At 41.9% G+C, this 22,485-nt stretch overlaps 1 long non-coding RNA gene across 3 annotated transcripts in view; it reads left to right on the forward strand.

Annotated features, from left to right (window-relative positions):
- Window positions 1–664: 664 nt before the first annotated feature.
- LOC146543205 (uncharacterized) overlaps window positions 665–22,485 on the forward strand; it is a 140,789-nt gene continuing 118,968 nt past the window's right edge. Inside the window, exon 1 of one of the 3 annotated variants that reach the window (XR_014887081.1) lies at window positions 665–3,191. This is a non-coding gene — a long non-coding RNA (uncharacterized LOC146543205). The remainder of the gene's footprint in view (window positions 3,192–22,485) is intronic. The other 2 variants (XR_014887082.1, XR_014887083.1) reach the window with 2 other exon arrangements.

Raw genomic sequence — 22,485 nt, forward strand, 5'->3', positions numbered from 1 at the left:
GTTGGTATCAGCTGCATTTCTCCAGCATGGAGAACTGAAAAAATCCACACGTACCTTTTCTGATGTTAACTCCTCTGTAGTTACATGTCTTGGGATGCTTCCTTTCACCTTGGTCACTATGATCAATTTGTCTTACAGTGTTATCTGCTGAGGTCTTTACAGCTGATACTGACCTGATCTGGCAGACAGACATCCGGGATGTCGGTTCCTCCAAGAATTACCTGGGATACTATAAAACTCTTATAGCTTTCTATTCTTTCTATTTCCAGAATCCTTTGAGTTTGTCAGTCCCTCGCACGAGAGTAAACTGGAATTAGTACCACTTGGGAGATGAAGTGAGGTAAAGAAGATTAGGACAGGATAAAAAGTGTCAGAAATGTAATTGTCCAGCACCCAGAACAGAGCCATTAGTTATTTCCTTATGTTTTCAGAAATGACAGATAAAAAATTCAGAGTACTGGTGTTAGGAATCCCTTTTTAGTTTATTATCATTTATTAAGTCTTCTTTCTTGGATTCTTTTAATTACTTCCATAACTGCATCATTGTGCCTCTTGCCAGTGAATAGTTTCCTCCTCTGATGTCTCTTTGACTGCCACAGATATGAGATGGACCTTTTTGGAAGTCCTTACTGCTGCTTGGTCATCTGAACAGGTGAGTGGGCTTTTGTGACTGCTGTGTCTGCCAACATCTGACCTCTGCTGGAAGTCTGCCCTTCTATAAGGGATGCTAAGTTCTTTGAAATCCATTGCTGAGTTGATGGTTTTGAACACTTTAAGAATCTGACTCTTAGTTCTTCCTGTCTATTCTCCCTTCCTGTTCCCACTTAATGAAGATAATGTCAGAAGATGATTGCTGTTTACAAGGGAATCGCTGTACTGGATTCAGTCAATGGCATATGAAATCAATACCAGATGCTCTATGTGCAAGTATATGAGTTCCTCAGGATGAAGAACTTTGCAATTATGTACCTGCAGTTAAAGTTCATTTCTCAACTCAAGTTCTAGCCTCAGATGTACAGAATAGGAGTGTCTCAGGACTCATGGATTTACAAATTCCTTCCAAGGAAATGGATGCAGTAACCACGAGGGTACTTTTTTTCTTTTCTAGCCTTAATTCATTTTGAAGGGAGACTGTCATAAGCTTGTGCAAAGGCATGTTTGTGCTGGGACAGTTATATCAGTAATAAAATATGCCTCTTTGGACTTATTGATCATAGTGAAACTCTTGTATTCTCAAGCTGTGAGATTTTGAATTTTCTGTTAACACTGGTTAAACACTTTCAAATTTGATCTGCAGGTGAGCCATTTGCTTTCACTTAGCAGATGTTTTATTGTAACAGAACTTACAAAATGTGCTCTCTCATTCCAAATAAAAGAAATCACATTGATTTCATTTTACATAGTTGTATATTGTATGTAAATTCACCATCATGCAATTTAGCAAGCAATACACTCAAAGTCTTTTTCCTCCTGTTAATTTTAGCTGACGTTCATGAGCGCTGATGCTCATAGTTGAATTGGATTCTACAGACATACTGACATTGCTAGGTCAGCATCAGCTCCAAGTTCTCACTGGCACAATTTAGGTTTTCCTGCTCTCTCAACTGGGTGTACGTGTGTGTGTGAGCACAGTTTGGGCACTTGTTTCCATGCTGAGCATGATGAGGTGAGGTATCTGGATATGCCTGTTTCTCCACTAATGGGCTATTAGGGATCTGATACAGAAGAATTGACACTGAGGGTGTTCCCAGCATAGACAAAATGACTGCTGGCAGCTGACCCATCTTGCTGTGAGTTCAGGTTCTCTTTCTCTAGTAGTGTAGTGAAGACCCAATTAGCAGCAGGTGTTGCCAAGGGGCTGCTTCAGGTGTCACTGAGGTTTGGGTGGCTAATGGGTGTGCCATGGCTAATGTACCCAGCGGGTTTAATGGGCGTAAACACTTCTGTGATGAATAGAATGTAGGAGTGAGATTAAGAGACCTGTACTAGAGAATGGGAAGAGTCTAGAGAAAATGCAGGGTGATGTCAGGAAATGTTAGATATGTAAGCACTTGTTAAGGAGCCAGGATGCTGAAGGGAAATAAGAGTCTCCCCACAATGGGATAGCTGCTAAAATACATGACATAAGAAACCAGATCTTCCAGAAATATGAAAAGATCACTGTAGTGTACGTAATTACAGGGATGAGAAACCACTTTTATTCCAGTAGAGGTAAAGCAAAGTTTAAGCTCTGTGTAGGATGTATGTCAGTTCTGTTGACTGCACAACCACTGGGAATGAGTCAACTGGAGCTGACCAGTAATGTCTTTCCCCAAGCCATGCCAGCTCGAGTCTGGGCAAATCAAGAGCATGTCAGCTTGATGGTACGAGCATGAGTAAGTCTGCAACACCTAAAAGCTGGCATGAGAGAAGTACACTGCAATTTCCTACGCAGCTGGCATGTATCTGCGGCCAGCAGGCTTGGTGCGAGCCAAGTGCATAACGAAATGACAGTGTGAGTTAGAGAGTGGTGGTTTCAGAGCAAGGTTTTTGCACAGGATCCCTTCAGAGGTGAATGGCCTCTGTGCTGCTGTAAGGGGAGTTTGGGAACCACAATACCTGCAAATAGCCACTTGGTTTAGTGTCTTGCTGTGTGGTGTGGCAACTCAGCTGTTTATGGACTAGGAAGATTTGCTGGAGAAATTTAACATCTCTTCTTGGCAAGACCTCAGATTCCACATGTGGTGTTTAGTTCTTATTAACTGATCTTCACTGCAAACTGCAAAGGATGCTTAGCTTTTTCTATTGAGGCTGCATGATGTTAATGACAGCACAGACAACAAGCACAAAATTACTGACCTAGAGAACACAGTATATTATTTCTAAACTAATGAAAGCAGTGACTATTAGAGCACCAGACGAGGGGAAAAAATGCAGTAATAAGAAGGTAGCAGCAGAGAAAGCAAGTGTATGTGTTACCCTGCAATCACTACTCATATCCAGCCCATTCTGATGGCCAGAAAGAAACCCATCAGCCTATTCCTATTACCCAGAGATGTTTCCAGCCCAGCATTTTCTTGTTTAAGCAGTTTCTTGAATAACTGGTATACGCAATGTTTCTGTTGACCTGTATAGGAGAGGTGGCCAAGGGAGGAGAAGTGAGGAAGAATGGATTTGGAAGGAGCTCCGCCAGCCTCCAGGATATCATCGAGGTGAGATGTTTTCCACCTCATTTTTAGATGATCTTTGTTCTTTATTCAGTAATCTCTTCACTTTCATGCTCCTCATAATTTTCAGCAAAGAAAGAATTTATTTCCAAAGAAAGGAAAATTGCACACATGTCATTAAACAGCAGCAATTTCGGGCTTAACCCTCTGTAGACATCTCATTTCTCTTCTCTGTTTTGTTTTGTAAAACCACCATCTCAATAGATTTGCTAGCTTTCATTAGAAAGCATCTAGATGGAACATTATTTACACAGTAGGCAGTTGAATTTAAAGCTAAGGTCCTTTATTTGTGTTTTTTAATTAGGAGATGCCACGTAGCATTGCTCCCAGAAACATGAGGCTGTCCTTCAGGTTGCAGACAACCCAGGTCCTGCCCTGCATGCCTGCATAGTCGGGCGGCGTAGCACGCAGTGTAGGCATCCCCATGTGGGGCTCTGCCCTGTGCTGGCCTGCAGCCCCCAGTTGCATGCAGCTGTAAGTCTTCCCATGGCCCCCACAGCAATGCAGCAGCCACACCTGAAGGCACAGAGAGAGCTGTAAAACAGGCTCTGGGGCTGCGGGGAAGCTCTCCTTGGGGTGGGATTATGGGAAGTAAGCCATGCACATACGTAATCCTGTGGAATTAATTTCCCTCATTTATGAGTGTGAGCTTCTTGCACCTTCAGCGATGGTGTGTTATCTTCCATTTCTGGAAAAGGGGAATACCTGCTGTTCCATTCCCTGCTGACTGGCAGTCAGAGCAAAAGCCATTACTACAAAAAGTTGAGCAGTGGGCTCGTTGCAGAGCAAGGCTTGGGAAGCTGAACCCCAACGGTATTGCTGCTCCTGTGCAACTTCTAACTGCAGATGTCATTGGGCACAGTGGGGACTTAGAGTCCTGAAAGTCTCTGATTCCTCTTGGGGAGTAGCAGCTGGGGCAGCTTTGGCGCAGAAGCAGTGAAGAGAAAATCACTGAAAATATTTTGAATGCAATTCTGCTGCTTCATGGCAAATCAGGACATCTTGGTCATCTGGAGAGGGGCAGTACAAATCATTCTCTGTGGGCAACCACTGACAGTCGCAACGTGTTTCTGGGAGACTGTGTAAAATGATGATAAATGGGGAGGGAATTAGCTGTTGCCTCTTGGTCAGAAGTTTTCATTGGTGCAAAATGCTGCTTTGGTATTTCTCCATTGCTATCCCATTTTCCACTTAAAAGCAAAAAATTTTCCTTGCAACAAAGAGGCTCCTGACAGGCAATTATTGTAAGTCTAGCACAGATGTTTCTTTCTTGAAATTGGCTTAAGTGAGCCAAGATTACAACACTTTTTGGAGCCTATTGGTCAGAGCTATGGAGCTGGCTTTCTAGAAAGTTTTCTATCTCTTCCTGGCTTGGGACAGAATAAGGATGCCAAAAGGTAGAGGCATAAATATCTTTCCTTTTGAAGTTAGTCAAATAATTTGAGCATTTCTCACCTCTACCTTAAGACTGCTGGGATTAATCCAGTGGCATATGCTAACCTTGAAAGACCTCCAGCACACGTCAGCATTGTCTCTCTGTTTTCAATATATATGAGTTCTCCCCTGCAATCTTTCCTCATTCTTGATGACATTAACAAATCAGTGTACAACTCTGTAGTGCTTCTCAAGAGATCCCCCAAAGCAGCAGCAGCCATGGCCAACAGAAGGCCGCTGAAAGGCTGTGAAACAGTGCTTGCACTGGGGGCTCTGTGAGTTTGCAGGGTGACAAGAGGGCCTGAGCAGGAAGACTGATGGATATCTGATCTTGTGCATGCAGTGTAAAGTTTTTCCTTTGTTTGCAGCTGTCTTTATGCATCAGACTTGCTGTTTATATGCAGAGTAAGAGGGAGAAAGGCATAAGATATCTCTGAGAGCATTCTCCACATGGAGAAATGCAAGGGAAGGTTTTGGAGCTGCTGATCTGCGAGACACCTTCCTATCCTGAGAAGGAGCTCGTGGGAATGGTTTGTTATCAAGGATGTGGCTGAGCTGGATGTTTCAGCACCAGGGTAAGTTAGTGGATTTGTGACCAAGGTATTATCACTGCTTTGCTTGTGCTTTGTGTGATCCCAGGGAAATTGCTGAGAGTTTCTGTGACAAGGGTTGTGAGTTTTGAAATATGAATTTTAAAAAGGCTACTCTCCTGGAACAGGCAAGCTTGTTTGGACCTGCACAGTAACTGGAGCAGCAGCAGGTTTGTCCATAGTTAAACTTGCCAGACTTTTGGTTCCCAAGCTTAGGAACAGGACTATTCGCTCTTCGTTGCCTGACAGAAGGTGTTGAGAGGATGGAAAGTTGTGAAGTTGTCTTTAAATTCAAGTGTGGGAAGAATGGAATGATGGAGAAATTGTAGCAGTCAGACTGCAGTAGGGAGGTGAAGACGGTTCTGTTGTCCATGGGTACTCCCACCTTAATGCACTTAAATACAGTGAAGGTAAAGCGAGGGATAGGCCATGAGCATCTGAATTACTGCTTTTTATCCAAAAGAACTGTTAAGTCTGTAAGATTTTAATGGGAAAGACCTTTGAGGTCATCTTGTTCCAACAGTGGATTATTAGGATCAGAAGGCACAGAGATTTCAGACACTTGGCTTTGCTTTGCCACCCAAATAAGGAGTGTTTTCTGCTCCTGAGGCAGAAAGCTTTACCCACTGAGCCCTGGGAGCAGCAAGATTAGAGAATCAAAACAGCAGTGATACACACAGAAGTTCATATAAAAGAAAAGCAGATGCAAGCCTACATCTGAGAACTAAAATGACACGGAACCTTTTTTTTTCCATTCCTCCCATCTGCAAAACAATCCTAATGGTTATGGTGGTGATTTTATTTTATTTTTTTCTTTATTTATTTGGTTGATTGGGCTGTTTTTGTATGTGTGCGTCTGGATGGATCTAGACTAAGTTCCTAAAGTCTCCAAGAAAGTTAGTTGTGGTATCAGCTACCAGTAGTCCAGATTACTGCTGGTAGCAGTTAAATTCAGATAAAAATCTGTACTTGCTTTGATTCAGCAAAGCAATTAAACATGTGCTTTAGATCCACTTGGGATTTGAGTGTAACCTTAAAGTTAAGCATGTACTTAACATTTTGCTGAGCAGGGACCTGGGTCTTTAACCCTTGCTAGAATATAAACTCCTTTCTAATGAATGTTGGCTGACAATAAGCCTGTTTCTCAATAACATTTGATTTTTGCAACCTAGAAGACTTTCTCTCAGCTTCAGTGGGCTTTGGATCAGGGCCCAAGAATGCAATCCAGAAATAATAATTTACTGTATTTACATTGCATGTAAATTATATATGAAGAAATGAAACAGCATAATGAATCAACCACAGGGGCTTTTCTTCCACTCTGATACCAGAAGAGAAAAAGCCTGTAGGCAGCTCACAACTTTTCTTACTAATACTCTTGAGCCCGGCTCTTATTAAGTCTTCTGTTTTCTCTGGCAAAGCCTCCCCTAATGTTACCCTCAACCTTCTTAGTCTATAAATGAGATTTTGATTCTGTTCTTATTAAAATGTACCATTGAGCACAAGGTTTACTGGTGGGAAAATCCCATTAAGTATTTCTGAAATACTCTCTAACTGCTTGATTTTTAAGATGATAGGCAAAGCTTCACACTCCTCACAACTGTACACAATAACTGACACTTGCATTCACCACTCTGGCAATAGGAAGGGAAGAGAGTGGGTGTGGAGTCTTGTGCTTTAATGCCTTTGCTCCCAGAAGAATATGGAGGGAACCAATGTTGGTGTAAAAGGGTGCTTACTGATGTTCAAGGCTGTTCTGTTCTGTCTGTGAGAATGTTACTGGGATCCCATCCATGCGTTTTACAAATGTAAGAGCAAGTCAGCAGGCACAAGCTGGAGCTCATAATACAGGATGCATTCTGCATATGAAAGAATTCATTTGAAGATGTGCAATCTAAGGGGCTTCCTGTTTCTAAGGGGCTGCTGTGGGTGCATTATGTGGCTACACAACTCCTCACCTGGAAGAGTTGTATACCTGCAATGAAGGACTTTGTAGACAGAGCATTTAGTCCAAAGAGATTAAGCAGAGATTTTTGCAATAGTTTCTACTCATTTCATTTCTGGACTGTTTAATCTCTCATTGTCTATGGCTTTTTCCCTACTGATGTCTCAGTGTGCTTCCTGCTTTGTTGCTCTGGGATAGCTGATCCGTGTTGCCTCTAATCAAATGCTGACAGGCTCCAAGCGTGCTCCCAGCCTGAGCTAATGCTCCGGGTCTAATCTCTGGGGTGGGTTTGTTCTCCACGGAAGGTAAAACATGGCTCCACAACGCACAGCTCTTCATCTTTTGCCAGTTGTTGTTATTCCATTTGGTGAAGCATTAGAATAAGAGCATATTAATAAATAAATTTAAAAGGATTAATGCATGATGAATAGACTGTGTAAGCATATTACAGGCATAGTTATTATGTGATGTAGATGATCATAAGTCTTGGTTAAATGCAACCTATTGACCAACTGGACTCTATAAAAGTCTGTAACAAGACATTAGCCACTTGTTAACAGAGCTAGTAATCATTTATTGATTCTACATGCAGTATTTATACATCCGCCACCCTAGGAAGTGTGGCATTCAATTCCAGGCAGGATCTACTTCTGAGTTCCACTTACTGTAACAAGTGACACAAATCTCTCACTTATGTATGTTTATCTGCCAGATGTTGTCAGGACAGGCAATAGGTGAGTGTTGCTGGCAACGCATGATGGCATTGTACTGGGCTGCTTAGGTTGGAGCCTTGCCGAAAGAAGTAACTTTTGTGCAGCGTGCTGATGTTTCTCTATTTGGTTTTGTTCAAATTGGAATTGAAATACATGGATTTTGAAAATCTTCGTTAACATTGAGACTACCAACAGGGGCAGTGCAAGCAATGGGCTTTCTTTGAGACCTGGGCTGCAAGTCCTCAGGCACTCATTTCTGCAGAAGTTTCAGGTAAGCTGTTCTGCCAAGGCTCGGACAGATCTCCCGTCTCACATGAGAAATGAGATAGACTGATCTGTCCCTGCTGAATCTTTCTATTTGATTTTCCAAGAGAAATATTAAGCTGGAATTCTTCTACTTCATCTTTCCTGGTACTATCCAAACACAAGTGAGAAAAGGAGAGTGAGTTAGCCATCCCAGCACAGGGAGGTAAACAGCGAGTAAAAATGTTAGAAATCCTCAGGTTGCTGGAGATTTGGTAATTGTCTCCCTTTGAGAGATGAGTAAGTGATGTTAAGATAGGGTGAAATGGTCAAAGTGAGTTAGACAGGGAGAAGGAATAGAAAGGTGAAAGGTGCGGGGAGGTGAGACAAGGAAAGAGCGAAATGGGGAGTAGGGCAAGGGACAGAAGCTGCAGGAATCACCCTTGCTGAAGTAAGGCAGTGCAATAATAAATATCCTGGAAAGCTCATACTGCAGTCCTGCACAATGCAGAATGACATGATGAAGAGGCATGTATTTCTTTCCTTTTCTTTCTGGTAGGAGGAAGCAGTGATTTTATCATGGGAGTGAGAAAAAATGATTGAGTGGAACATCCGTGAAGTAATATAGTGAGGAAGCACAAGGCATACAGCCCTGGAGGCTTGCAGAAGATGGCCTTCATTTCTCTGTCTCTCTGTGTTCCTCTGGCCCTGGGACTCACAGCACACACAGCCCATCTGATTTAATAAAGGCAGGAAGCACCGAGTGACGGAGCCATGAGAGACTGCAGATAGGGGTTGGAAAAGGGTCAAACTCATTAGTCATACGATGTGATGTAGTGTGCAGGGAGGGGGAGAAGGTTGGCGAGTTAAGAGGAGTGGAAATAGTTATAGTACTCAAAAAATTGATGTTAACATAGCTGACCTGAGCACTGCGATTCAGTGTGACTTTTAGGGTTAAGGGCACCATCCTGGCTTTTCATCCTTTCCCTTTTCTCCCTTTGGATCATGGTTTCATCATTGCATTCTTCGCAGTCCCTCTTACCTGCTGGTGTAAGAAATGCCTGTACTCAGTGTTCCTAGCACACAGGGACTCAGATCAGGGCTACTGCTGCTTCAGGGTCAAAACATCTGTCCTTTTTCAAAATGGATGCCTCCTCCCTGCTGTAACCTCATTCAGCAGGATTTGGAATGAACCTTTCCCTTGTGCGCAGAAATCCTTCAGAGGATATTTGTTGACTGTGGCAAGTGATGAAGCACAAAGTGCAGAGAGAACAGGGCAGAATAAGCACAAATGACAGCCCACACGTTTGTTCCCCTTGCCCTGTGAGCAATGTGGGGAAGGATGCTCTGCTGGCTGTTCTGTGGGGTTGAACATACCCTTGTGTAGTGCCAGCGTGCATCAAAAAACTGTAGAATTAGCACAGATGTATGTCACCACTGTTGTTAGTGATGTTTCCTGACTATCATTATATAGACATTAATATTTTTTAAAATTGTTTATGTTGCTCATTTTAAGAGAAGGTTCATGACCTATAGGCAGCGAGTCACATTTCTCTCATGACAGCAAATTGGACACAATTCTCTCATGGCAGCAAATCTGCTGATTTGTTGTGTTGCCTTTTTGTGATTGAAAAAAAGACTTTTTTGTATTATGAAACTCTAATAGTCATTACAGACACCAGGTCAGAAAACAATGGGAACTGAGTTGAACTTTCACTGTAATGCTTTTTGAAGTCCAAAGATTTTTTATCACTCCCTCTTTCTTTCTGTGGGAGGAAATCCTGAAATAGCGCAATCAAACTTTTTTCTCAGCATGTTTCTATTCAGCAAAGAGCAAGAATTATTGATTCATAAAAGGTTTAAAAAAAAAAAAGTACTTTGTAAATGAAAATATTTTCCTAATTTTCTCTTTTGCAATTTCTCCGAAGTTTTAAATAAATATATAAAATTCAAAATGCTACATACAGCTTCTACAGCTGGTGGGAGCAAGTCATGTTCCTTGAAGTCTCCATTTCTCTCCTTGGTTAAATATGAAAATTTAATTTGGGAAATATGCAGTCTGTCCCAAAGCATTATAAACTCACCAGTCCTAAAGGTAATTTTTCATTCTCTGTTGCCTTCTGCATTGGTGTTGTCTCCAATAAATGAGCTGGTGAATGACAAGAATCAGGCTGTTAGCTGATGCAGGATTAGTGAAACTATGCAGATCGACACCCTCTGAATACCTTGTCCTGAGTTTATGATAGTATCTTGGAGCTGAATGTATCTTTCGTAGAATCTTTTCTCAGGGCTACTGCATCAGAACTCTGCAGAAAATGGCAAAAAGTCTTCTGTTGTCCTTTCTGTCACTGGTAAACTCACCTTGAGCTTTGAGTGGTGGCTTTGTTTACAGTAAGGTAGAGGTGGAACTGGTAATGTACTCAAGGCTGGCTGACAGAGAAAGGCTACATTTCTCATCCTTGTCCAGTGGTCACAAGTGGTAGTGATCGATGGGAAATTAATGCTCGTTAGATCCGCGGAACGGTTTAGGACTGCAGCTGAGATCTGGGGAATGTAGATGCTATCAATTGATGGATTAGTCATAATCTCATAACAAGCACTATATGAATAGACTATTTTAAATGCGACATTTGGAATAGATTTCTTGGCTTGATGGTCTGGTGTGCCTTCAGATACTCTGAAGGTGTCCAAACAGCAGTCTGAGCTGGCAGTCACAGCAGGAAAGATGTAGCTGTGGATGTAGGTTCTGGCTTTCCCCGTGCAGTGAAGACTGATTCCCATCTCGGATTGGAAACCCCTGTATAGCTACAGGGTGAGGATTGTGACAATACAGGGTGAGCATGACACCTGTAATACAGTGAAGATGGGGATGTTTTGTCAATTTGTTGCTCGTGATGTTTGAGTGAGTTAATTGCAAATGGTCATGCTGTCTAGCACATTGTTCCTTGTCATAGAATCATGGAATCATCTGAATTGGAAGGGATCCTTAAAAGCCATCTAGTCCAACTCCCCTGCAATGAAGAGGAACATCCACAGCTGATGCTCAGGTGCTCAGAGCCCTGTCCTGCCCGACCTTGGGTGTCTCCAAGTCATCCTATAGTCTACCACATTTACCTCAATTTTCCTCTACAACAGTGGAAAGAACATAATTACTCTATGTTGCTTTACTATATAATTATTTTACCTATGGTTTGACAAGGCACCTGGAACATTCTGGGTAGAGATGCAGATCCATTGAACAATAATGATATGTACTGTATCATGTCCCGCTCTCTTGTAACTAGGGTTTTCTCTCTTCCTCCTTCTGCCCCCTGCACTACCGTATCCTCTTTGTTGCCTTCACTAGGTCAGACAAAAGTGTTTCTTGGAAGGTCAGTCTAACCTGTAGGAAATTCCTTCTGTCTCTGAGCTGGCTCATTCATCACTAGTCATAACCGTTCTGGAATGTGAACTCGTAGTCTGTTATCTGGCTACTGCTAGTGATGATGCCTGGAGACGACAGCTTGGTTTTCAAAAGCTAGGTTGACCCTGAGGGGCGAGGAAAACTTGTTTTGACAGAGCAAACATGACACGGAAGCAGTGCAAGTGCCAATATGTGCAGGAACAAGGTGTTATTTTCGCAAGGTGGATTTTTTTTTCCCCTCACTGGGGAAAACACAGCAACATATGGAAACAAAATATTCCATGCTGTTTGTTTTTTTTTTCTTCCTCTAGAATGCAATTAAAGCAGAAAGGCTCCCTGTGTGTATTGTAGCAATGAGGGAGAAACAGGAAAAAAAATGGATGAAACAGATTAATCTGGGAAGAGACGTGCTTTTCTCGTTTCTGTGTTGGAATGGTAGTGAACCAAGTGAACAGTGCAGTGATTAGAGAGTTCTTGTACAGGAGACCTACCTGGTCTTCTGTCCTTCTGTTCTGTTCCCCTCCCCTGCTTGCCAGTTCCGTGCCCAGCACAGGGAAGCTTCTGTCCTGGTTGCTGCTTCTTGCACTGCCAAACTATAAAGAATGACAACAATCTCAACTCTTGACCCTGGTGCGATTATTGTTCCTACATGTTCTGCTTTCTTCAAAGACATAACAAAACAGATGACTGTGTATATTTTAAAATGTCAGACTGACATTGTGGCATTAATATAATTTAAGCCAAACGTTGCTGGTTAATTCACTTTGCTTTCTACTCTCTTAGTATTGCATTCCTTGTTTGTGGTACTCAGCCATGTGATTCTATGACACCCTTGATCCTGCTAAGCCGCAGTTACCAAATGTTCCAAATTTCAACAGACAAATGCTTTTTCCTTCACTTGTGCATGCCTCACCCTGCATCCAGGAGCTGTGACTGCTGCTGCCACCAAGGCAGAAAGAAGAATACATTTCCCCTGCTCGAGCCACAGTATGACACCATTCTTTTCTGGGAAGAGTGCTTTCCTGTGGGAACAAGGATTTTCACTGAACTGTGAAGGAAGACGCAAAATGATGTGGGAAAGCACCCCACAGGTTAGAATAATGTTTATGAAAACTATAAGAGTTGGATTTTCTACAGGGGAGTAAAATTCTTTTCTTAATGACATCTGTAGATTCTTTGGGAAGTATCTGGCTCTGTGTACTGCTAACATACCTGATGGACCTACATGATATCTTAAAATGTATGAAAGAAGAATGTAAAGAAAAACATGAGCCTTTATAGCATCAGCTACATCCTGGTAGGAATCTGCATTTAAAAGCAGAACCAGGAAATGTTTAGTAAGTATACAAGCAATGTGTAGATGTAGCGGTCCTTCTCGTAGTCCCTTTAAAGTGCTGTGGAAGTCTGACGACATCTTTCACGACTTTGGTGTGAAACTGAAAAACACTTGCTGAAGACTTAACAACACGCTGTGACCGTGATAAGTTAAGATGGTTTACGTTTTAGTACTGACAACTCACTTCCTTTTCTTGCTACAACCAATAATGACCTCTGAGAGGTGTCGAGGGGAGAAGCAGCATCATGTGTTTGGTGGGAGAGATGCAGTGGGAAAGCAAAGCCATGGGCAGTCCCATGCAGGGCGCTTGGCTGTGTCCTCCTGGGTTAATCCCACTGCACAGCTGCACTGCTTGGGGCGAGAGGGATGCATGAAATGAAAAGGGATTTCCCTTCTTGGGAATCAAATTAGAGCAGTCCAGATCAGGCCAGCCTTTTTTTTTTTTCTTTTTTTCTCACCCCAAAAGGAAGTTTAGACACAAGTCCCCCAAGGTCCTTTTTTTTGGTCAGAAACATCTGTAAGCCACAGAAATGAAACCAGTATGGGGATGGTGCTAATAGCTTTACTGTTAGCAGTAAAGTACTGTTAGTTGAGAAACTAAGTAGCAGTGTCTTGTGAGAAAAATGAGGCAGCTGAACATATAGGCACTAGAGACTGTTGAGTCATGGATTAATCCAGGGTATGAACGGCAGAATCATTCCTGGGGATGAGAGCTGCCAGCAGTTGTATTCTCATTGCGGTAGCATGTTCTCTAGCACATGGGAAGCCCTGATTCTTTGACCTCTGTGCAAAGAAGGCAAAATAACGATGGAAAAGAAAGAGAACAGCTGAAACTAAACATATTTCTCTTGTAAAGTTTACAAGAGTATGGGTTGAGTATGGGTCAGACATGATGTGTTCGAGAGAGCTCTTTGATTCAATGTTATTCCACAGGGAAGGAACAAAAATATAGCTCTCGGAAGCTGAAAACACAGTGGCTTGCTCATTAGTGGGTGGGATTTTCAGCACAGACCCAACTCCTGATAAGAATGAAAGAATGTTGCTCTGCAAATTGGTGGTCTCAGTCCAATCCTAATTAGAACAGAATTCATAATGTTAGAGAATCATCTGTGACCTTGTTACTGCTATCAGTGGAGTAGTAACAGCTGATGCAGAATGAAATCCCCTAATGCCCTCTGCAAGTCAAGCCATGAGACTCTGCTTCCAGAAATTTGTTTCTGTTGTACAAATAAGGCAGCTGTACAGCATTCCTCATATTGGCACATCAGTTCTTTTTATATGTTTCCTGGCATCAAGACTTGTAAGACTTTGTTTTCTTCTCTGTAGAAGAATGATAAAATCCTCTGGGGACCTACTATATTCATCACTAAATCCTATACAACCGTCTGGTAGCTGATGTAGCAGAACCTCACTCCAGTAAGTGGCATAGAAAGTAGCTGTGATGAGGTGCCTCTCATCTTTTTTTGTGTGTGCTAAAACTGCCTTTTAAAATTGGTTCTTCTGAAGGTCACTTGAATATGGCCAGCGCTATAGAAACCTCTAATGCTTTTTGCAACAATAATGCCTTCATTGTCTATGCAGCTAAATTGCAAGCAGTAGAAATCCAGATGTTTTTCTGAAAAGGAGACCATATCAGAGCATTATTTACCTTGCTGTTCACACCAGAGATGCCAGCAACAGCAGCACATTTATTTCTATTTTGGCATCATGACAAACTGGACCAAATTTAACACTGATAAAACTTCATTATTTTATTGGAGTTACACAAAAAGATATTTTATCTGGTAGAATGATGGTGTTGCTCTTCTTATTGGAAAGAACTGAAAAAAAATTTCTCTCCTTTTGGTCTTCTAATCTCAATGGGTACATATGGACTATTACCAGCTTTCCTAAGCCAGACGTACATACAGAACAGGACAATAATCTTAACGTTGTCAAGTGACATCCTTAGATCATTTCCACAGTCCTTTGTTGTCTTCTTTTTTTTTGGTCAGAGTTCCTTTGGTCTCATTGATGTTTCTCTCTGTGCATCCCGTCATTTATTCTGTTCGACAGCTAGCGTCAGATACTGAGAAATCCAACAAGAAAGGCAGAGGTCAGACTTGTGACATCTTTTGAGCTATGTATGTTTATGTAACCCAGCAGGGTTCATTTCCATCAAAGATGGAAATAGCATTTATCGCTGCTGCTGTGAGTTCAGATGGTTGAAGGGGTTGAAAAGAGCAGTTAGGGAGGCAGCTCTCCACTGTTTCTGTAGGTTTCATGCTGTACTTATCTCATTGGCTTCTCATGAGCATCCTTGCTGCTTGTGTTGCTTCTTAGAACTTTCTCTGTTAAATTAACAGTGGTGGAATCCTGTAGCTGCCTGGTGTGAAGACACTATATTTATCAGGGAATTAGTCTGGATGGTAGCTCTTCAGTTGAAAACAAAAATAAAACTTCCACTTATGAAAGTGTTAGGAGTACATGTTGTGAAGACTTTGAAACTCAAAGATAGAAACTGTTGGATTTATTTAACATACCAAAAAAACCCCACAATTAAAAATCTTGTGCATCGAATACATTTAATATTCTATTAATTAATTTATTAATATAAAATCTAATGCATTTAATGTTAATCTTGCTGTCCTTAAGTTCTTAACAGCAGTAATGAAGGACTGTGTTTGCTACCACTGGAGAACTGGACACAAACTCAATTAATTTCCCAGCCATTGCTGTTCCTTCTCATGATTCTAAACAAGAGAGGGAGCTGGAGACTGGCTTTGAGGACAAGTATTCACAGGTGACTGAAATGCTGTCCCTTCACTCACTTATTCAGTTAGCTACTCAAGGTTTCTATCTGCAGTCCTGCTCTAGTCAGACTTCAGCACATGAAGAAGTGGTCTCCGTGTGAAGTCAGTTCAGAACATGTTCGCTCTATCAGAACTTCCCTCGCAGACAGTAAATCACTACCCAGAACAAGTAGGGGACAGTTTGGTTAGATAACAGCTCTTTAGATGGTAACTATCAGCCCTACCATGATGAAGTCTGGCTGCTGAGTAAACACTGAGGGAAACATTTTTCTTGTCATGCAGAGCATGCAATCCCAATAGACAAGAGGGGGAGCCTGAAGAAAAACAGAAGCTAAATGGCTCAGCCAACCATGCTCATTTATTTTGTGGTGAGGCTTGGTTCTGAATGCAGGTTACCTGACTGAAGTGAAGTGTCTTAATGTGTAGGTATGATGTCACTCTTAAAGAGTATTTCCTCAGTATAGCAAGCCTAGGAAGACATGAGCGCAGCTCTGGTTTAGGAAAATACATGTAATGGCTTTGATTGAGTTTCAAAAATAGACCTACAAGGAAAAAGGTTTCATATGCAATATCTTTGACAAGACAAGTAGGAAATGTTTGTTTCACCTTCAGAAAGACCCCAGACTGGTCACTAGCATTAGTTGGGCTGTCTTCATGGCATTTCTTGTGGTCTGAGAAGGCTATTGGTCTTCTGGAAGCATTGTCATCCATTTTAAAGCAATTTTGAAAATACAAAAGATTTTTTTTATTGTTGTTTAACTATTCCCCCGAGCAAACACAGTGGTCAGCAAGCTGATTAAGGGAGTCTGAGCATCCTAGGCAGTTACACAGCCATAGATGCATTTCTGTAACTGGAAGTAAGAATGTAGATGATGTGCTTGAAATTTATGGTTTCCACAGGGCTTTATACTGCTGATAGTCATCATGCTTCACACAACATATAATATCCCATTATAAACTCTGTCAGAAGAAGAGAAAATAAGGCCATTGTCTCCTGAAAAACCCTGCCTGTGTAGCCACCCTTCAATGGAAGATGTGAATGGTTAAATATTTCAGTATGTGATGTGTGAGGCTGCTGAGTTTGGTTTGGGGGAAAGGACAAGGGGCTTAGAGGTGTGTCTGGGAGAGAAGGAAGAAATATATTAAGGAAGTTGTAGGTTATTCATGAAGATAAGCTTTGGACCATAGCTGAAGGGAGACTGTGAACAGATATGGGACAGTTCTTACCCAGAAAGACTGACCCCTTGAAGAACAAGGGTTATTCAGAGAGAGATTTTATAGATCTGAGATCAATTTTCAGTTTTTATCTTTCTCTGAAGGGCAACAAATAATACGGAGCACTGCATTTATTCCTGTAGTTATAATGTATATGTCGTTGGCTCACTGTATGTGTCAGGGTGGATTTTGGGCTTGCTGTCCTGCCCAAGGTGAGATAAAAATGGCAGCTGCAGTTAATCTCCTTTCTTTGAATGCCCACTGTAATGATGTGCCCTCAGAAGATATACAAAGGATAAATTCTGAGCAGGTTTGTTACAGGAGAGTATCATAAAGTACTGGATTTGCTGTAGTAAAGATTTTCACCTTGATGTCATACAGCTAGTTGTATGTGCAAGGGAATAGGAGAACTTCTATTTGGTTCTGCTGATGTCCTACTGTGAGATCATGGGCACGTCACTTCCATTTCCTCTATCTAGTGACTGGTAAAGTCAGAAATCTCTCAGGAGTTCCTCCATGTCTGATCAGAGTCCTCCTCTGAGTTAGTGCCCCAGGTATAGCTGAAGTGTAAAGCTGAACTAATGAGACTAAACTGTGAACAGAACAATGTCATTTTTTTATGGCAATTCATTTGCAATCTGGAAGTTTTGAGTATAGTCTTTTCAATTAGAACATGAAATCCGTGTGTTCCAAGATATCCCCTGCTGTAGGCACCAACATTTTCTCACTGACCACCAGAATATTTGCAAGACTGTGTGGGTTAGTTCCTCAGAATCCAATGCTGTGCATGGGCCTCATTCCCACTGATGTTCTGAGAGCACAATATGGGGAGCTTCACTGCATGTAAACATGTAGGTAAGAAGCAAATTGCTCCCCTTTTTGCAAGGATAGAGGAGGAAAACTCCCGAATTTTCCTCATCTCGCCCCTTGTTGATCAGAGGGAGAACATGAGATTGAATATATCCATTCCTTTCCACCATGAAATTCTGTTCATATCTGAAGCTTTGTTTTGGGATGGTTCATTGTGTATGGGAAATAGCGCGAATGAGGACATAGATGCTTCCTGCTATTCAGTACTCTTCCAACATAGGTGCAGAGTTATTACCTGAAGATTGTATGCATTTATAACTGCGTTGCTCTAAGTAGAGCTAAGAGAAGTTGGAAATTGGAAACATTAAAATACCACAGTGAAGGCTGTTCTTGCAGTATTTATGATCAGAGTGAAAGCAGAATGTACCAGAAAGCTTCTGGTAGTGTCTCTTACCTCTTCTCACAAGGTTTCCCCTCCTTCATCCTCAAGATCCTGGAATAATTTGGATAGACTTCAATTACGCACCCAACTTTGTGTGCTAATCTGCACTGAACATCTGACCTCTTTTGAGGTTTGGACATCTTTGGGTAAATGGAATCTAGGAGAGATAAAATCAAACTTTATTTTCCATGTATGAACTTCAAAAGTCCCTAGTTTGTTTAATGAAGCTGTGTCATGCTTGTGGGTTTTTGTGTGCCGCCATCTTTTGGCACCTGCTAAGAATAGTTCTTGTTGCCAATGTACTGCCCATTACTTGCTCACAGATCTGTCACTCAGTGATCCTGTTTTCCGTTAATGTTATCCTTGCTTGTAGTTCCTAGACAGCTTATAGGTATTAACTGCAAACTAGTCACTCTGACATTGTTTTGGTTGTTTTCATTTGTGCTGGTGCTGGGGGGTTTGTTACAAATACCAGTAAGAGGAAGAGCAGTCCCTTAGCTGTAGGATTCTAATTCAGGAGCTCTGGTTAAACTGCAAGAAATTATACTAGCTGAGGATCTAGATACTCAGTGTTTCCTTTATTTTCCAATTTAAACTGAATAAATGAAACCATTAAAGGCGAATGATAAACGACCATTAGAGAGTAGTGAGAAATTACTATTATGATTATTTCACATCCTATGTTTGTCATGCCAAAGGTCCTAAAACTTGTATGGATATTCTTATAAATCATCTCAATATTTGCAAAATGTAATTGCTTCTTGAATTATACCAAAGCAAACTCCCTGGGATTGATGGGCCTTTGACCTACAAATTGCATAGCTGTTTATACCAGAGCTAAGTGGAGGTGAAATTGGACCTTCCTGATCTGCCAACATTTTTCCTCCAGTTTGAACTGATTTTATTTGAAGGAAATGACCAGACAAGATATCGTACTTCATATATGATTCAGTGGCCCATGTCTGTCTTCTTTTGTAGTAACGCAAAAAGGTCAGGAGTTTCTGTATCCTGAGGGAGACAGAGCAGATGTGCAGAAAAGTGTCTGGGGAAGTTTTCTGCTTGTTTACTGCACTGTGACTCCACTGAAGCCCAAGGAGTCATTCCACTGCAATAGGACTGTGAGATCGGAATCCTTGCTGTGGGTTCCAGTGCTTACCAATCCCCTTCCCACTGAAAATGTGCTGTATAAACAAATCACAGACAGGACACGTGGCAGAGGAGGGGTGGAGGAGACAACAGACCAGACTGACAGACAGACCGGGGTCCATAGACAGCCAGACAACAATTATAAATAGTACCCTTTCGAGATCTGTTTGATGTGTTGCCCAAGGCCAGGTGGAAAATCTTTCCGTTGCTGCCTCTTCAGCTAATCGCTTTCCCCTCATTTTTCAATAAAGATTCCAAGTTTGGTCACTTCTTTGGCACATTTGTTTCCCATTAGAATACTTTGTGCTGTTTCACTGTGTTATGCTAGATAATTGCTCTAATAACAAACCAAGGAAAAGCTTTTGAACATTTTAGGAAGTAATTTTTTCCCTTATGAAAATTCAGCAAACACTGACAGAGATCTGGGGAATAGTTAAAGAAAGTCAAAGAAAGTAAGAATGAGAGAGGGGGGAAAAGGAATGCGTTGACTTTTATTGATGGCATTTCTGCACTTACACGTAAACCACATGCCAAAAATTTAATTGCAGTCCAACTGAATATTTATTTAGCACTTTATCATTTTCAAAGCTTTTTAATGAGTATTGTTTAAGAGAACCTCACAGTATCCTGTGATTAGGGACACAAGGTTATTGTCTTCCAACTGCTGCTGGGGAAGGGGAGACAAGGTCTTTTTTTGAAAGGCAAAATGAATTGCAAAGCAAAGATTTGAATTCAAGAGGTCCTGGCATTGCTAAACTTCACCACTTCCCATACATTAAGGACGTTGTTCGAAGTGCCTCAGTAATTGTCTAACTCTGCCTCCTCTCATGGCGCTAGAAGTTTTAGTGGAGTAGTGCAGCAGAAAACAATTAGGACATGTTTAGTACTTTCAATAAGCTCCCTCTTTGTGTTTGTATACTGCCAAGATGCCTTTAAGAATTTAATGTGGTCAAGGGGATAGGGAGATAAATAATACAAGCGAGGAAAGGAGGCTTCAGGCTGATTTACTGAAGCCTCTCAGCTAAATTCTTTCCACTCATAATCTCAAAGAGGTGGAGTTTTTTGGCTGCAATGTCTGCACATTTACCATCTTACAGAAGAAGCTCCAAGTGCACTCAGTGCCTGAAGTTAATTTGAGGATGGAGGTGCCTGAGGTGAGAGATGGATGCTGATGCGGGTGCAGGACACACAACATTGGTGCTGGCTCTGCCTGGGGCAGCTGGGTGAGCTGGGGGAGCGCTATGCCTTCATGTGCAGCTTCAGCTCCTTGTTCACCACGGAGGAATGGTGGCCCCCACCTTCTCTGCAGCGTGCTGTTAGCTGGGTTTAGAGCTCTTGGCTCCTTGCAGATCTAGCTTGTGTTCCTGTGTTAAAGCAGCATTTTTGTTCATTTGTTGTCATCCTTTTTTTCAAGCTATCTTGATATTTTTGGTGGAAAGAGAAAAGAAACAAGAAAATAATCTTTTGCCAGATCTTACTTGACTTCTGTGTTCACTAATGATGGCCAGCTCAGATACGTCCTGTGGTGTGGCTCCAGGCTGGCCTGTCTGGATGCTGGGTTCCACTATTAGCCATGGTGGAAGTGTCCTTTCACTGATCCCATCCTACTAGATCCCAAACACCAGCACTGTCATTACTTCTGATCACATCACCACCACTTTCACTTTGCTGGTGTCTGGGTTTGCTGTGTTTCCCTGTGTTGGCACTGAGTTTTCCTTGAGACAGCTGCTGCTGGATTGCATGCTGACCTGGTTCTGGTCTGGTAGAATAAAGAAAGGTAATTGAAGTCCCCCCACTCTCCTCTTTTTCCTTCCATTCTGGGAAGCTGTTGAATGCGACAGGATAAATAGCAGGGGATACATATGCCAAATCCTTGGTTCAAGGGATGCTGCAGGCTCTCAGCCACTCTTCTCTTCTGTAAATTCCTAACTGTGCAACCTCCCTCTGAGCAGCTGACAATCTTTTGATGACAGCCCCAGAGAGTTAATGAACTAAAAGAGCTACGGGTTATCTATTCCCTGAGATTGGGGTGCATGAATTAAATGGTCTTTTGGAAGATGGGAAATAATTATTCTTCTGCTTCAAAGCTATGTCCAATTGAATGATGTCGCCAGCACGAATCAGCAATCACAATCACTGATGAAGACCCATTAAACAGATTGGGCTGAATAATGCACAAAAAAAAATGTCAGGAGCATCTTTATATTCTGAATCTCTCAACCCTACAATGGTCTTTTATTTTTTATTTTTTATTTTTTTAAGGAAAAGAAAGAAAAAAAAAAGAAAGAAAAAAAGAAGAAGAAAAGCCTAGAGCTTTTATTCTCAGCACTTTAAAGCTGGAAATTGCTATGAATGAATTTCTGCTCCATCCCTAATGGAAAGGCAAGGACTGGAGTAGCTGAAAGTTTCCTGGGATATCTGAAGGGTGTGTTTAGGACAGCTGAAGTGAAGAAACCTCTGAGGAAGAGGCTTGGTCAGGACCAGCTGAGAAATGCTCCCCTCCCAGCTCTGTTGTATCCTTCTGTGTGGCATGTCCTTCTAGCAGAGGGTGGGGAAGGAGCTGGCTTCCCTAGGGCCACCACTCAGTACAGCTGAATAGGTGGGTGAGCGTTGAATGATCCTTACTGAAAGAAGGACACATTCTTCTATACTTTATCTGTTGCAAAAGTGACATAACGAAGTCAAACATTAGAGCGAGATCATTAGGAGGACTCATTAGAAACGCTTGGCTGTACAGTGAATTCAGTTGGAAGTTATGAATTATAACTCTTTAGCATTGTTGGAGGGAAGCAAATCTTATTACCGTTCTGCTTTTTTACCATATGAGCTGTAACTTCAGGAAGCTGTACCAAAGGTCAACTTCTCTACTTTGGCCATGTACTAGAGGAACAGGCCAATAGATTGGGCAACAGGTTCACCAGCTGGTAAAGTCCAGCATCTCCTCCAGAGGTCAGTAACTTGCACAGATTGTAAAGAGAGATTTAGAGAGGCCCGTATTTAGGAAAAAGGGAATTGTTACATGTCATCCTTGAGAAGGAATGGCAGCAGTCCATTCTGGAGCTTTATCAGACTTGGAGACCCTCAGCACCTGGGTCAGGTTTCAGCCATCAGAGTTTGAACAGCAACAGTATTGGAGGCTTCCTCTGAGTTGATGTGACTGCAGTGGTGATAATGACGCATCCCACAGGAGCCATCCTGGCAGGTCAGATG

Source organism: Meleagris gallopavo, chromosome 17 (assembly GCF_905368555.1).
Source record: "Meleagris gallopavo chromosome 17, MGAL_WU_HG_1.1, whole genome shotgun sequence".
Lineage (NCBI taxonomy): Eukaryota > Metazoa > Chordata > Aves > Galliformes > Phasianidae > Meleagris > Meleagris gallopavo.